The sequence below is a fragment of the Triticum urartu genome, chromosome 2 (genome assembly GCF_003073215.2).
Source record: "Triticum urartu cultivar G1812 chromosome 2, Tu2.1, whole genome shotgun sequence".
Lineage (NCBI taxonomy): Eukaryota > Viridiplantae > Streptophyta > Magnoliopsida > Poales > Poaceae > Triticum > Triticum urartu.
The window spans coordinates 587291649-587307781 of NC_053023.1; the positions used below are offsets into that span (position 1 = coordinate 587291649).

General features: G+C 49.0%; 1 pseudogene; it reads right to left on the reverse strand.

The window, feature by feature from the left end:
• Positions 1–10644: 10644 nt before the first annotated feature.
• Positions 10645–15020, reverse strand: LOC125538957 (annotated as a pseudogene).
• Between the last annotated feature and the right edge of the window lie 1113 nt (positions 15021–16133).

Below are 16133 nucleotides of genomic sequence, written 5' to 3' on the forward strand. Positions count from 1 at the left end.
TCACGGACTGCTTCTGGTCGTCCGTCATTTAAATTGCCCCCAAAACTGACGTAAATTATCCACCATGCCACCCATCAGTGAAGAAAACGATTCGGTTTTTTTTTCCTGTCAAAGTCGCAGCTTGGTTCGGTTCTTAAAGGGCGAGACCCTAAAGGAATCACGAGGACGTGCGAGATGTAGTGGCTGGAGCGCCCAACCCAGGTTCAATCCTTGGTTGCTGCACTTTATATTCCCTCTTTTCTCTCTTTATGCAGAAAAGCTCTCCTCCTCCCCAGCACGGGTTCTTGGGCCGGCCCATATTTTATTATTTTAATTTGCTTTTTTCTTTCTTTAAATTAATTCGGGATTTTTCAAAATTCAAAATTTAAAAATTTCTGAGTTTTGAAAAAAATGTTCATCAAATCATAAAATCATTGGAAATTCACAAAAGGTTCAGAAAATCATAAAATGTTCACGGATTTCAAAAACTGTTTGAGTATTATAAAAAATTCACGTTTTTAAAAAATATATTCAGAAAATATAAAACGTTCATGATTTCTAAAATGATAATTTATTCAAAACATGTTCGTGAATTGGAAGAAAATGTCTATGAAATTTTAAAAAATGTTTGCAAAAACTCAAAAAAATCACGAATTTCAAAATTTCTTCCCCAACTTAAGAAAAGTTCATCGACTCAAAAAATGTCGCTGAGTAAAAAGCTGTCCATGCATTTCACAAAAAAGATAAGTGGACATCAATCAATAAAATTTGATCACATGGACACCACAGCCATCATTAACGAGGATGGGAAAAAAAGATAAATGGCAACATGATGAGCCACCGTGTTAAAAAAAATAGAGGACACTCATACGTCGGGGTATTAAGTCATACTTGTTTGGCTAGGGTGTAATACTTTTGTTTCCCGTTGCAACGCACAGGCATATTTGCTATTTTTGAAAAATAAAGAAAAATGCAGTAAAAAAACGAACCCTGCAGTTCAGAGTCAGTAGAGTAAAAAAAACACTACAGCACCATGCTGCTACAGTAAGATGATCGGGGCTATATACTTTTTTTAGAACGAAGACGCATGATGCGTCCGGCTTTAAATTAATAAAGCCCACCACAGGCAGCATCCAACAAAGTTAACATAGAGCTACAACGGAATAGAAGTGGCCGAAGCCCATAGTACGGAACATGCAACCGGCCTCAGCCTGATAGGAAAAGAAAGCAACAGAAGAACCCAAGCAGCCAGTCCAAAAGCGCCACGAGCAAAATCTTAGTGTCGAGCTTCGAACTGAATCGTGCGGATCCGCTCCATGGCCTCCATCATCCGATCTGCATCACGCCGTTTCCCCAACGGTGTCCAAGTCTGGAGAAACAAGTGGCATTTGAAAATAATGTCAGCAGGATGAGCAGGGAACTTGTGTTCGATAGTCATCTTATTACGGGTGGTCCATAGTGACCAGCACAGCGCCCCTACGCATCGCCACAGCACGCGCCCGAAGCTACCTCTATGAGCGAGAAGGATCCCACGTAGGTCCGAAACCATATGGGGATTCCAGTTCTGCGCAAACGCCTCTCGGACGGCACTCCAAGCAAAACGAGCTAGGTGACATTGGAAGAAGATGTGGTTCGCATCTTCATGCGCTCCACATAACGCGCAAGACCCATCCGAAGGGCCGTATCTAATGGCAATGTTGTTAGAAGAGGGGAGGCGGTCACGGAATAATTGCGAAAGAAAAACTTTGATCTTCGGAGGAATAGACGCTTTCCATAGCCCCCTAGCTATGTCAAGAGTCGGTCCCTCAGTCAGCTTATTGTAAAGCGATTGAACCGTGAACTTTCCGGAACTCGAGAGGGACCACGATATCGTGTCGGCCTCAGGACAGAGAGAGACACCCTGCAAGGCAGTTAGGAGCCCATCCCAACTAGCCCGTTCATGAGCGAGGAGTGGTCTTTTGAGAGATATGGCTGGAGGGTTAGTTCTGAGCGCGTCGGCTACCAAAATGTCGACGTGAGTGGCTAGTTGGTAAATGACAAAGTGGCTACACCAAAGAGGTTCCGACCCAAGCCAATGGTCGAGCCAGAACCTCGTGGAGTTCCCGTTCTTAACGCAGAATTTGGCCCCTAATGTGTAGGCAGGCTTAACAGCCTGAATTCCGTTCCAGAAAGGCGATCCCTTCGCCTTTGAGGTGAGAAAATTCCCATCGGGGAAATATTTGGCGCGAAGAATATCGGCCCAAAGCCCCTGTTCATTCTGGGAAAGTTTCCATATCCACTTGACAAGGAGCGCTACGTTCATGAGTTTGGAGTTGAGGATCCCAAGGCCATCGGATTTCTTGGGGCGGCAAAGCGCCGCCCACTTAATCAGGTTGTATTTCTTTTTTGTCCCAGTCCCTTCCCAAAAGAACTTAGACCTAGGGGTGTCAAGCTTGGCGTGAACTCCATCAGCCAGCAGGAACATGCCCATAGTAAACAAGGGCAGGGAGGACAAACTAGAGTTTGTCAGGATCAGCCTTGCCGCGGACGATAGAAACCTGCCGCGCCAGGGGCTGACCCGGTTCGCCACCTTACCGTAGAAGGGTTCCCATTCGAGAATCGAGATGTGTTTGTCCGAAATGGGAAGGCCTAGGTACTTAATTGGAAAACTCCCTAGTTTGCAATTAAGTAGGTTGGCAATGCGGGAGGCACGGGGATTGTCCATCCCAATGGCAATCACCTCACTCTTTAAAAAGTTTATCTTCAAGCCGGAAATGATCTCAAAAGCGAGGAGGATGAGCTTAATCGAGGCTATACTATGTTCATCGTGCTCGAAGAGCAGCAAAGTGTCGTCCGCATATTGTAAGTGGGTGATCCCTCCTGGGCAAAGGTGAGGCACCACACCTCGAATATGGCCGGCGTTCTTCGCCTTGTTCACCATGGCCGAGAGGGCATCAGCAACAAAGTTGAAAATCAAAGGCGAGGAGGGATCTCCTTGTCTGAGACCTCGTTTGTTGCGGAAGAAGTTCCCCACTTCTCCGTTGATCACAACCACAGTCTGTCCCCCCGAGACAAGTTGCATGATGCGATGAATGAAACCCGACTCGAATCCCTTCAGAGTCAGCACCTCGCGAATGAACTCCCAGTTCACTCGGTCGTAGGCTTTCTCGAAGTCGAGCTTGAAGAGCACGGCCGACTGACGCATGCGCTTAAGCTCGTGAACGATCTCTTGCAAAACTACCGGACCTTCTAGGATGTTACGGCCTTTGAGAAAACCCGACTGGCTACGATCGATCACACGCTGTGCAGCCGGGGCAAGTCTTGTAGTGTAAGCCTTGGAGCATAATTCGAAAGGCACGTTAATAAGGGTGATGGGGCGCTATTGCTTAATCGAGTCCGCCCCCTTAACTTTAGGGATGAGGCTGATGACGCCGAAGTTGAGGCGCGAGATGTCTACTGTGCCTAGCGCAAACCCGTTGATAATATCGTACAAAATGTCCTTGAGCGCCGGCCAAAACCGCCGAAAGAAAGACACCGGCCAGCCATCCGCCCTAGAGCGGTATCGATCTTCATCGAGCCAAGCGCATCATCGATCTCCCCCGTGGAGAAGGATAAGGCCAGGCCATCATTCTCGACTTGCGACACATGTGATTCTTCCCCCCAAAAGTCCGCACGGAGGCGAAGGGGCTTTTCTTCCGCTGTTCCCAACAGGTTAAGGAAGAAATCGTAGATGTGCCGCGAGATTTCGGCTTGACTGATCAGTAACCCATGATCCGATTGCAATCTTAGGATCGAACATTTCCTTTTGCGGCAGTTGGCGAAGGCATGGAAATAGCCCGTATTAGCGTCCCCCTTGGTAATCCACTTGACGCCACCCCTCCAGCGCCAATATTCCTCCTCTTCCCTGAGGATGGCCAGCACTTGATTTTCGAGGGCATAACGGTTAGCCCACTCCGCTTCCGAAAAGGATCTAGAGTCGGCTTGGACGTCAAGGGCCTTGATTTCCTCGATAAGAGCTTCCCTAGCTCGTTTAGTGTCACTACCGTGATTTGCACCCCACCCTCGGAGGAAACCACGCAGGGTCCCGGCCGCCGACACCCAAGTGTCAAGAGGGCCTCTGGAGTGCCCAGCCGCAGCCCTAGCTTGTTCCCAACGCGCGAGCAGCAGAGGAATGAACCCCTCTACCTCGAACCACCCTGTTTCGAAGTAGAAACGTGGGCTACGCTTGATCCTATCCTCCCCAGAGGCCAGGATCAATGGGACATGGTCAGAACCAATGCGTGTTTCAGCAACCAGCGTGCACATGGGGAAGATCATCTCCCAGTCAGCCGTAACGAAAACACGGTCCAGGACGCTCCGAACCGGGTTGAGTTGTTTTTTAGTCCACGTGTATCTAGCCCCTGTCCTAGCAATTTCCCGTAATGCACAAGCCGCAATGGCATTGTTAAAAAGGGAGACCCTAGGCCAGTCAATGTTGCGATTATTTTTTTTCGCGCCCGATCGGATAAGGTTAAAATCGCCCCCAAGAACAATGGGAATGTTCGCGGCTTGCTTGGCCCCGACCAAGACTTGGATTTCACCTAGGAAATCAGCCGCGCGCGAGTGATCGGCCGGGCCGTAAACGCAAACAATCGCCCAGGAAGCGAGAGAGACTCTATGCTTAATCGTGACAGAAATGTAAAACGAACCCCAGCAGCTCCTATGACTCGAATACACATCAATTTTCGAGCTCCACTATTATCTGCTACATTTAAAAGGGTCTGAGGTTGAATCATATTATTTTGATTTCAATTTGTTATTTCAATGCAAAAGGATGAAAGAAATATTGTCTTTCCAGAAAGAAAAACCGAGCATTTTTGAGGGCGTCCTTGGGGTGATCTCGTAGTTCCTACGGGGTGGAGACAATGGGGTCGGTCCATGGATTTTCCTTCCTTTTGCTACATTTCGCTCAAAGGGTTGAAGGGAGATAGTGCATCAAGTTATTCGCAAGGGCCAACTTGATCCTCTTCCCCAGGGATCCCAGATGAGGGAAGCCTAGGAGAGCCGCCGACTCCAACTATCGTCCATGTACGATCCATACTAGATCTGACCAACTGCCCATCCTACCTCCTCTACCTTTTTGACAGCCCATCTTTTTGTCTCAGTAGATTGAGACCAGGATTCCTTGTGTAATTTCATCCATCTCTTAGTTTTTTTTTTTGAATCATTGAGTTCATCACTCAACGTAGTCTAGCAGTTCAGTTCGACTCTATTTGAGAGACCTCGCTTGCTTATTGCAATTCAGAATTGAATTGATTCTATCCTTGATGTATTTGCAATTCAATCCGAATCAATATATCCAAAAGTTTTTATCTCCCCCACCTCCCGTCTTACTTTTTTATAGTATTCAAATCACGTCCCAAGTTACAACATCACATACATCAGAATTACATCCCAGAAGAAGACCGCCCGAATGGCCAATGGAAGGGACCCAGCCCCACACGAAGCGGTGGAGAGGATCATAGGCCGTAAGATCACGATACGAAAAGTCCGCTTTGATCGTTTCTTGGAGAGCCACAACGTCGATCCTTTCGCGCACGATATACTCCCTAAGTTGCGTGCGACGACCCAAGTGCCCGCAACCCCGAATATTCCAAAAGATGTAACGCATCAGATGACACGGTTGTGAAGGCGAACCCCTCTTGAGGTCACCGGTTTTGCCACTCGCTTCTTAGCCTGGGTGCGGCTCGTCGACGGCGCTGCGTCAACCTCCTTGGTTGTGGCAGCCCCCTCTGACAGGACTAGCGTGGTGGGAATACCCGAAGCCTCTGGGTTAGCAGAGACCGCCAACGCTGTGGAATCGGCCTCCCTGGCCTTGGCCGCAGCAGCGGCCTCTGCCAAATCCGCTTGGGCCTCCTCGCGAGCATGGATAAGGGACACAAGCTCCCCACGGTCCGTACCTAAATCGAAACCACTGTCGTCTAGGATAGAAACTAGTTGCGGGTCTGTAAACGCGTTCAGAATCTTAAAGGAGGGGGTGGGTTACCTGAGATCTCCAAGTTCTTGTCCGCCAGACGAAGCCGAGCACTCTCCAAGGAAGACAGATCACCTAGCGCCGCCTTGGCCCGAGCACTTGGAGCCCGTTGAGGGCCCGGAGATGCCTGAGAGCGCCGCGCCTTGGTTGCCGTGCCCGCGGAGCCCAACGCAGCCTGAAGATCCACACACGCCGGCGCCACAGGCGAAGGGAGCGCCAGCGTAGCTTGCTTGACATGAGGCTTCCATCCGGCCGTCTTCTTGGGGGCACGCCCAGAACCCCCCGAGCTGCGACGGCCCGACACCGGGGTGCGCATGGAAGGCTCATTGAGCACCACGCCCGAGTCCGAGCCGAGCAAACTGGGGGAGGCTGGGGCGACAGCCGCAGCGACGCGACCGACAGCATCAGAGCGGCCTGCCACAGGCAGCGACGCCAAGCCCACCAGATTGAAAGCCCCCACCAGAGCGCGGGACGGAGGCGGACTGCTCCCAGCCGTGTCCGAGATCGCCAGCGCCCCAGGCTCCGCGTTCTCCTTCCCTTCGTCGAGCGCCAGTTCTTTGATACCCAATTAGTACCAGGTCTCCGTGTAAATTGACGTGTCTGGCATGCTATCCTCAGGTTCATCCTCACGGCCGGCCATGTCCACATCCATAAAGCAGCCCTCGTTACCAGTGTGTTGCCCGCCCTGGGTCCCTGGATCTTTCTGCTACTGCCCAGCTGACCCTCCGGTCCCCGGACCAGGCGGTCCATCACTCTTGTCACCCGGGCGAGAGGGTGGATTGTTAGGACCAGGCGCCGCCGGCCCGTCTCCAGGACACTTTGGGAGCCGCTCCACCTCGACTCGAATGTCGTAACCCTCTTGATTAAACCAAACTTGCACAAAACCATTCATCTTGTCAGGGGCTCTGCAACCAAACTTCATCCTCACCGGTCCCACCCGGATGAGGGATAGCTCATCCACCACAATAGGTCTACCCAGCATCTTGAGCCCCTCCATCAGGCGGTCGACACGACAATGTTTCTTGGGTATGCCATGAAGGCGGAGCCACACCTCCGGCATGGAGAGGGGCACAATCGTCTCGTGGATCGAGTCTCGAACCAGCACCGTAATGTCATTGATGGAGAGGAAAAGCTTGCCGCTTGTCTTGGCTATATGCAATAGATCTGCAGAGGGGAAGACCACTGCAAAGTCGTTGTCGCCAACCTGCGCAATCTGCCAGTCCCAGTCTCCAACCACCATGTGCATCAGCTCCTGCTTGAGCGTACGCAGCGAAAGCCTCCCCAGCTCCGCTGACAAAATGGCACCATTGGCAGCTTTAAGGTCGTCGCCCTCTGCCATCTCTTCTTCTTCGAACTCCATGCAGAAAAATCCTTCGCCTAGAATGGCGCTGCCCATGATCTGGAGGTGCGGCTGCTTGCCCCGTGAAGGGCAATAGGCCGAGGCGTGTCCCTCCTGCTTGCAGATCACACAAAGGGGGGGAAAGGTGCATTTGGCCTGGTAATGCCCGGTCCGGCCGCACTTGAAATATTCCCCGCCCTCCTCTTCGACTGGAATGGGAGCATCCGTCGAGCCCCGCGGCGCATCGGGCGCGACCACCGCAAGCGGTGTAGCTGAAGCCCGTGGCTTTTTTGCCAGCGGGTCCCCATGACCTCCGCCGCAAAGGGGGTGCTCTTGCTTGCGCTCCAGCTCGCGGTGCCACAATCCATGCTTGCGCTTTTGCTTCTTCTCTTGCTGGCCCCACCAAGGTGGAGGGGGACCCCAATCCCCCTCGCGCCCGTGGTAACCAGATCCGGAGTCATGGCCCTAGTAGCCACCGTAGCCACGACCAGCACCGCCGTCTTGACCATGCTCAAAGCCACCTCCGCCGTTCGTACGCCCTGCCGCCTTGGCCCGCTGGCCACGCTTTGCCTGCGCCCGTAGAGCCTTCTCACGCCGCCATTCCTCCTCGAAGAGCGGAGGCTCCATCGGGCGCTTGTCTGCACGCCGGTCGCCCATGGCCATCGCCTCGACAAAGGACAGAGTGAGAGGGGGAGGAGGGGGGAGGGGAACGAGAGATCTAATGGGGAGACGGTGGCGCCGCACCTCACTGGAACGAGCCGGAAACCCTAGCGAGGGGTCGCGGAGGCCCCTGCGCAGCCATATATAGCGCTAGCAGGCGGGCCGACGGGCCCCTCCCAGGGCAGGTCGACCGTGTGGGCTGACAGGGCCAGGTCCAGCACCAGGACCCGAATAGCCCCCCCCCCCCCCCGCAGACGTCGAGGGCCCCACACCAGGAGGCCCGACGACCAGAGGATAGAGCTGGGCCGGCCCAGGCCCAGCGGCCCCCAGCAGGCCCAAGGAAGGGGCGGTCGGCGCCAACCCTAGCGCGTCAGCCACCTCAGCCACCCGTTCCGCCGCCGCCGCCATCGACGCCGTCAAGGGAGGACAGGGAGGGCAGGCCACTCCTCGGGCGTCACCGGAGCCACCGCGGGCCCAGAACACCGGGGAGACACCGGGGGAGGGGCCAGACGAGTCCCCCACGCGCCCAAATCCGCTTGCGCCTCTGGCCTCCAGCAGCGCACCGCCGTCGCCCGCGAACCGCCTCCGCCCGGCGCAAAACGATGTCGCCGGTCACCCCGACCAGCCCCGCCAAGAGTCGCCGCCAGCACAAAATCACCCAACATCGCCCCCGTCGGAGGAGGAGCCAGCCGCGGTGAGGTAAGCTCATCCTCCTCGTCGGACGCATCCTTCGCCAAAGCCTAGAACCGGCCACCGCAGCCTGCACGACCTGCCCCAGGGGAGCGCGCCGGGGCAGGGGACGCCGGGGCGCCACAGGGACCCCGCCGCACCAGCACCCACTCCGTCGCCGTGACAGCACCGCCGGGGGGAGCGGGATCGCCACCCGCGTCGCCCCGAGTCGCCTCCAACGGCTCGCGCGTTTCAAAACCCATCCATCCTTGGTGGTTGAAATTCACAGGTCGGGCTATATACTCGGGGCATACGGCTAGATGGGTCGGCCCAGTTGGGAGCTGCCTGTGGGTTCTGAGCAAGTGGCAAATAGGAGCTCCCGTAAAAATAATTAAAAATATATGAACGATCCTCCATTGAGGTCTATTGGCACGAAAAATAGCATCTCATTATTTCTTTACCTCTAAAAGATCCAGCTGGATATGTGTGTGTGTGTCACTCATCATATCAATCCATCCAATCTGTATTTAACGAGTGCGAGGAAAATTGTGTTATAGCAAAAACACCTTGCTACTCTGCTCCATATCTTTATCTCTACTAATACGTAGTACTAATCTCTTCTCTATCTCTAGTTAATATTTAAATAAAATAAGCAGCGTTCTTTTTCCTGTCAAGCAAAACTTTTCGTCAACCGGCCTCCCCTCCCATCACATCCCTTCATAGTTTTTTTATTCGGTCATTTTTTTCATTACATCATATCTGACCGCACCTTCCCAATATGCCGCTCAATCACATTAATTTACTTATCTTATGCAGCACTACATCAACTCCACCTTAATTAACTTACTTTTCGCAAAATGTGAAATTAGGCCACTCAATTCCACACCATATTTGACCGCACATTCCTGTACGCAATTCATTTAATTTACTTATCATGCATGATCCAAGCTACCAAATTACAATGGTGCCAAAATCAAAATACTAATCCATGGTGATTCCCGTCTGCCGCATGCCGCATACCATATAAGGTGGAATTACATCCACTTCTACCTTAATCAATGAAAAATAGCTGCTATTAGCGAGACATTGCACACACAATTATTTAGCAAGACATTGCTCAGAACGCTATAGCTTGCTATTAACGACATTATAACGAGTAGGGCGTTTTGGAGCTCGGCCTTCATGGAGGCCGAATTTTTTGAAAAATTCAAAATTCACACTTTTCAGTTTCAAAAAAATCTAAAAAAATCATACAAGTAAACAAGGATGTTATGAGTATGTATGTAAAATTTGAGGATGAAATACCCTAAAATGCGATCTATGCAAAAAAGACAAATTCATGGACTTTGAGAATGAATAGTGCATCTACTAAAAAGGCTCAGATTTGTTCTTTTTGTGTAGCACTCATTTTAAAGTGTTTCGTCCTGAAAAATTACACACATATGCTTTATGTCTCTAAGTATGTGTGTATTTTTTTTCAAAATATTTTGAAACGTGAAAATTTGAATTTTGATCAAGTCAAACTCGGGCTCCATGGAGCCCGAGCTCTAAAGAGCATTTTCACATTATAACACGCTATTTTTTTCACTGACCTTAGCACATACCTAGCATTTATACATTAAAAAAATACAGCTCCCGTGACAACACATGGGCACATACCTAGTTTCCATAAAACTCCTCAGCCTAATGACCAGGCCAATCCCTCCCCACGTCATCAAAACAAATAGGAGGGATAAACATTGCGTGACCCTAACATATTTTTGGTGATATTTTTGCAAAAAAAAAACATATTTTGGGTGATATATACCAAAACTAGGATGATTTTTTTTTTATAAACTTCAACTAGGATGATTTTCTAGTTTGTGTACATGTATCAGCCTACTTTTTATCCGTTGGAACAAACAGTCACTTTGCTATTAGAAGAAGAAAATTAAAATAAATCTGTTTTGACAACAGAAAAAGGATGTTTGATCCATCTTAATAGGCTGAAGAGACAATCAGTCAATTGGCCATAACAACTAACAATTGTTCTTCTATATAGAGAGTGAAGTACTGATTAGTGTTCCAGCGCAAAAAGAAACACTAATTAATGTTATTGTTAGTTCATCAGGATGAACCAAAAACAGAGAAAAAACAGCTGAACATATACCCCTGTTGTCAGAAGAAGAATAAGAAACTCTCTCTGAAGACATTTCAGAATGAATGCAAACGCTGGAAAAAAAAATCAGTGTAGAGGCTTGGCAAGAGCCTTATTGCGGCCGTGATTTGTGTGATCTTCCTCCTGCATAGTACATCTACACAGTGTTGAAGTATTCTCTTTGTGTCTGAGGTTTGTATATTGAAGTCATTGCCGAGAGCATCTCAAGTAGACGATTACCCCGACGCCGGCAACAGCAGCTGCACTGGCCACTCTACCTAGTCGGAGGGACGGCCAGCATCTCCTCGACATCGAAGTATCTACAGACGACATCTGTGTGGACTCTGCGCCGGTCCCTGCAGCGTCGTCCATGTGCAGCCTAAGAACCTGAAACAGCAAAACGAAACACCAAAAAAGACTGAACCTCGAAGTAAATTACTGAACCTAAGTTGCAATAACAAGAAGAAGAACGAAGAAACTAAAAATGATCGGTTGCGCTTTGGTTGCGGCATAACTAGCGAGGATGCAGACGACACGCGAATCAATCAAGTTGCTGACCTAGAAAAAGAAGAGAAAAACTGACCTTCCATCCAGCTGATCTGGCATGCTCAATCGCTGCAACGAGATCACCATCGGTAGCCAGAAGAACTCTGTCACCTTCATCATCATCATACTGTTCAAAACAAATATATTTTTTTAAAAATGGAGGAGGACCCCCGGCCTCTGCATCTGGACGATGCATGCAGCCACTACTGTTCAAAACAATTGTAAGTGAGATGTGAATACAGAGGGCCACAAGTCCTACTTTTAAAAAATCCCATCTACAAGCTTTTGCTTGCCCTAATTGCTCACTTGGAGGAAAAGGAACACAGTACTGCATAAGCAAAGCTCAATGTTAAAGCCCAACCTCTTACCAGAAGATTTACATTTGCCTTCTTGTTTTCTGTTCCTAATATGTATGCAATAGCAGACACAAGCTCATCTAAGCTTTTTGAAACTGCAGAAAGAAGAAGTGTTATCAGATATTAAGGCAGACAAACACAAATTCATACTACACTACTACTTTAGTAAACCACAATGAGGAAAGTAAGATGAGAAATGCACACACCGCAACTGAATCTGTGCATCCGCCCTTTTTATCTTCAATTTTGAAAGAGAATGCATTGCCAACATGAGGGGGTGTTTGCTTCCCTTCAGCACTATCTGAGGCTGCCGTACGAAATTCGTCACTGCACTATATAACAAAAGACTGATCAAGCCATCTTCAGGAATGTAAGAGTATATGCAAGTCGAAGAAGAACAAACCTATGCCAGTCATTCTCCTCTGAAGGATGCAAGGCAAGTGCTGAATCCCAAAACTTCTGAACCATAGTATTTGCCACATCGTTTGGTCCAGAGGCTCCCTCGACCTAACGAGTACACAAAACTTGTTATGATTATATGGTGATGAGAAATAAAGATAACGTATTTGTATGGTGTCCGCCAAAAAAACGTATTGTATGGTATAGTTTTATGAAAATAATCATAGCTAACAGAATATTTAATTCATTTAATGTATAATATTTGTGACTGAATCATTTTAATGCAACAAAAATAGAATTCATGTGTCAGGGGACTTCCCTTCAGAATGAAACCTTCACCTCCCAAGAGAGTTCTGTTCTTTTTCTTTAACATGAGGAAATAATGAAATGTGCAGTAACATCATAATAATCCATTCTTACCATGGAGATGGCTGTTTGGGTTAACTGTAGAGCGTCCAAACAGGAGACAATCTGTCCTCCTATTCAAAGATTTAGCTTAGATATGTGCATAGAAATGAACATCTCTCTGATGTTAGAATTCAGTACTTGCTTTTGTCCGCAACAAGAATATGACGAGATTTTCTATCTTGCATTGATTGTAGAGCCTCGAGGATTGATGTGTCCAATGTAGCACAATCAGGACTTGCAGTCATGACCTTCGGAAAGTTAACATCGCTTTAGGAATAAAATCTTGATTGCTTAAAATGTGGATGCTTCAGTTTTTTTCCATACCTTTTCTACTAGAGTCACCTCTGGGGACAGATTTTGTGCCACTACTCGCAAAACCAAATCCTTGGAACTGCAGTGTGCTCAGCATCTTGGTGATAGTACTTAACAAATAAATGAGATGGGAAACTTTAAAACAACGCGAATTTTGCTAAGAACATACGTGAGAATGCCTTGCAGCATGTTCCCTGTCATGACAACCACTGAGTTAACTCGGTACTCTCTCATCTTTTTGGCAGCTACAATTACCAGATCTGAAGGAGATACCGATGCAACACTACAAAGGATAATCGATAGCAGTATTCAGTCGTAACAAACGAAATCACGTCATACATTTTTGTGGCAGTAGAAATTTGACCTGCTATTTTCAGTTATGATAGTTGATAAGGAAGGCTTGAACATGTGGTCTCGAAGATTTTCTATTAACGTGTGCGGACCTGAAGTAAGGACCCAAAATATGACATCAGCTAGTTAATCAAAGAGACCTGAATGAAATGCATCATTGGTGATCATGAAAATTGAAATAAGTATTCTTGTAAAAAAAGTAGTCAATTTAATCATATTAAAAGAAACTGAAAAAGCAACCTGCAAATTCATTTCCCCACTGCCGTTCGACCCTTTCCATAGCAGCGGCAATAGCACTACCTTGTTCTGCTGCCTTTTCCATTCTAGAAATCGCATCATAGAGGAACTTGGTAATATCCAACATGGCAATGACCTCACCATGCTCCACTACAGGAAGATGCCGAAATTTGCCTGTATATGAATTCATATGACATGAAAGAAACCATGAAGATAAGATAGAAGAGGTCAATAAGAATGACAACAAAATCCCAGCATAAAACACGACAGAAATTTCTTAAGAGAACATTCTTGTACTTTCAGGCACACTATTCCTCTTGCAGTTCTTGCCTCTGGCTATTAGCTAGGATGTAATAAAATTGCTCCGAGTTACACTATTCCTCAATTCAAGATGACTCTCAGTTCCAGATTATTTGTTTTCTCACATATATTTTTAGAAAGGAGGCCTATGTAGGTTTTATATTCGGCCACGACTTCAGTTACTGACAAAATACATGGCTATGATTATGACTGAAGGCGAAACTGGCAACAAATACTGCTAATTCTGGTACTGAAGAAAAACAACAAGCAGACCTTGGACCATCTTCTGCAGTGCCTCGGTGGCCGACGAGTTGGACATGACAAAAACTGGGTTCCGCGTCATCACCTTGGACACACTCGTCGTGTTGGGAATTAGACCCTCGGCTATCACTCGACCCAATATGTCCTACAGAAAAACACAGCAAATCCCCCATGAAAACTTTGTCTCAACCACTACTGATTCCATACAAAACCTGATGCTCATCATTAACCCATGAAATTCCTTCATAACCCCCCACCCCAAAAAAAATTTAACTGTTTTCTGTTTTCTATATACTTATATCTATTTTTTCAAACAAATCCTCCTTTTCAGTTTGTTGTAAATACTACTAACTTTTAATTGCAGACTACTTACATATTCAATCTTTGCAGCCCCAAGAAGTTTAAAGTTGATATTCTCTGTTTCCACTTTTCAGCGATTCAGATTCCTTGTGATGAGTCTCTCACCTCGGCCGTGACGATGCCGGAGAGCACCCCTTTGGCGTCGGTGAGCAGCGCGGCGTCGGCGCGCCTGGCGGCCATCCTCCTGCACGCCTCGGACACCGCGGTGGCCTCCGGGAGAGTCAGCGCCTTGGTCAGCCTGAGCTGCTTCACCGTCCTCTCCTCCAGCGACCTACGCATCAATCGCAGCCATATAAATCCTCAGAATCAAGCGGCAGGGAACGAAAAGACGATCGGCGGAGAGCGTACGGTGGCGGGCGACTTGGGCTTGCAGGAGGCGGCGGCGGCTGGATTCCCATTGGCGGGGGCAGGGGGCTTGCTGCGGAGGAAGGCGGCCTGGTGGCGGCGAGGCTGCGGCGCGGCCATCGGCATCCGGCGGTGGTGGCGGCGGCGGCGATCGCGGGTGTGGTTTGAAATGGCGTTGAAGGCAAGGATGACAGAGTCAGAGAAGAGAGCAGAACGGAAAAACAGAGTCGTCGCGAGCAGCACGTCAGTGAGTCATACCGCCGAGTTCCCATGGGCTGCGCGCAAGGGTCGTTGGGTTCGTCCGTCCGGATACTCTGCGGGTGGAGTGGAGGACACCTGCCTCTGCCTGCCCACCATATCTGCTGGTGTGCCCGTGCATCTGGTGTGGAGTACACGGGTACATAAGTATGTACACGGACACATGTTTTAGCACGCGAATGCCCTCCTTGCTGCTTCCTCGGTTTCAAAATATTTCAAGTTTTGGGTTTATCCTAAATGAGAATTATTTAAGTTTGAAAAAGTCTATAGAAAGATGTCTGCACCATCATTCACAACGTCAAATTAGTGTCATTAGATTCATCATTATAGCTATATATATATATATATATATATATATATTTGATGCCGTGGATATTAGTCATTTTTTCTATAAACTTGATCAAATTTTAAAAAGTTCGACAAACTTAGAACTTCAGATGTTTTGAAACGGAGCAAGTGTTTTTTTTTCATGGAAAGGAGAGGCAAGGGCGACAAACAAACATGAAGAGTGAATGCGGAAGGAGCTAAGGAGTTGATCGCCGGGACATGACCAACCCAATTAAGGGCATTTCTAACTGATCTCTTATTCGGTGTTAGAGACGTAAAAAGTCAGTTTTACTCCTTTAACGCAGACCTAACCCATCCCCAATCCGCCGCAAGGGACTAAAAATTATACTCTGCCCCAACCATTTCCTGCTGCTCCGTCACCCACACCTGCATCTGCCCCTCGGCAACCACCACCACCACCACCACCACCCCCGCCCGTCGCGGGGCCCCTCCCCGAACCCCCGCCCGCCGGCAGCGACCTGCCATCCCAACTCAAGGCGCTCGAGCTCTCCGGCCACTAGGAGTGGGCGCTCCGCTGGTACCTGAACGGCGGCGGCAGCGCCATGAGCTCCATGTCCTTGGCGTCGCTTCCTCTTTCATCTCTCCCTCGAGTGCACGACCCACAGCAGCACTGAGAGCTGCCCGACGTCCGCGACTGCCAGGAAGCCCCGGTACACCTCCTCATTTTACCTCCATGGCCCAGGACAGTGGTCCTTGACACCGGCCTGGAACATGCGGCGCACAAACGCGCAGTCAGCCAGGTGCACGAGCATCGGGCCGTAGTAGGACAGCCCGTAGCTCTCGTCGGTCGCGCCGATCATCTGCGCGTACATGGACGACATCACTAGGGGCTGAGCTCATGCTCATGCTTTCCGAGGACTGCTCTGTCTGGGTGCT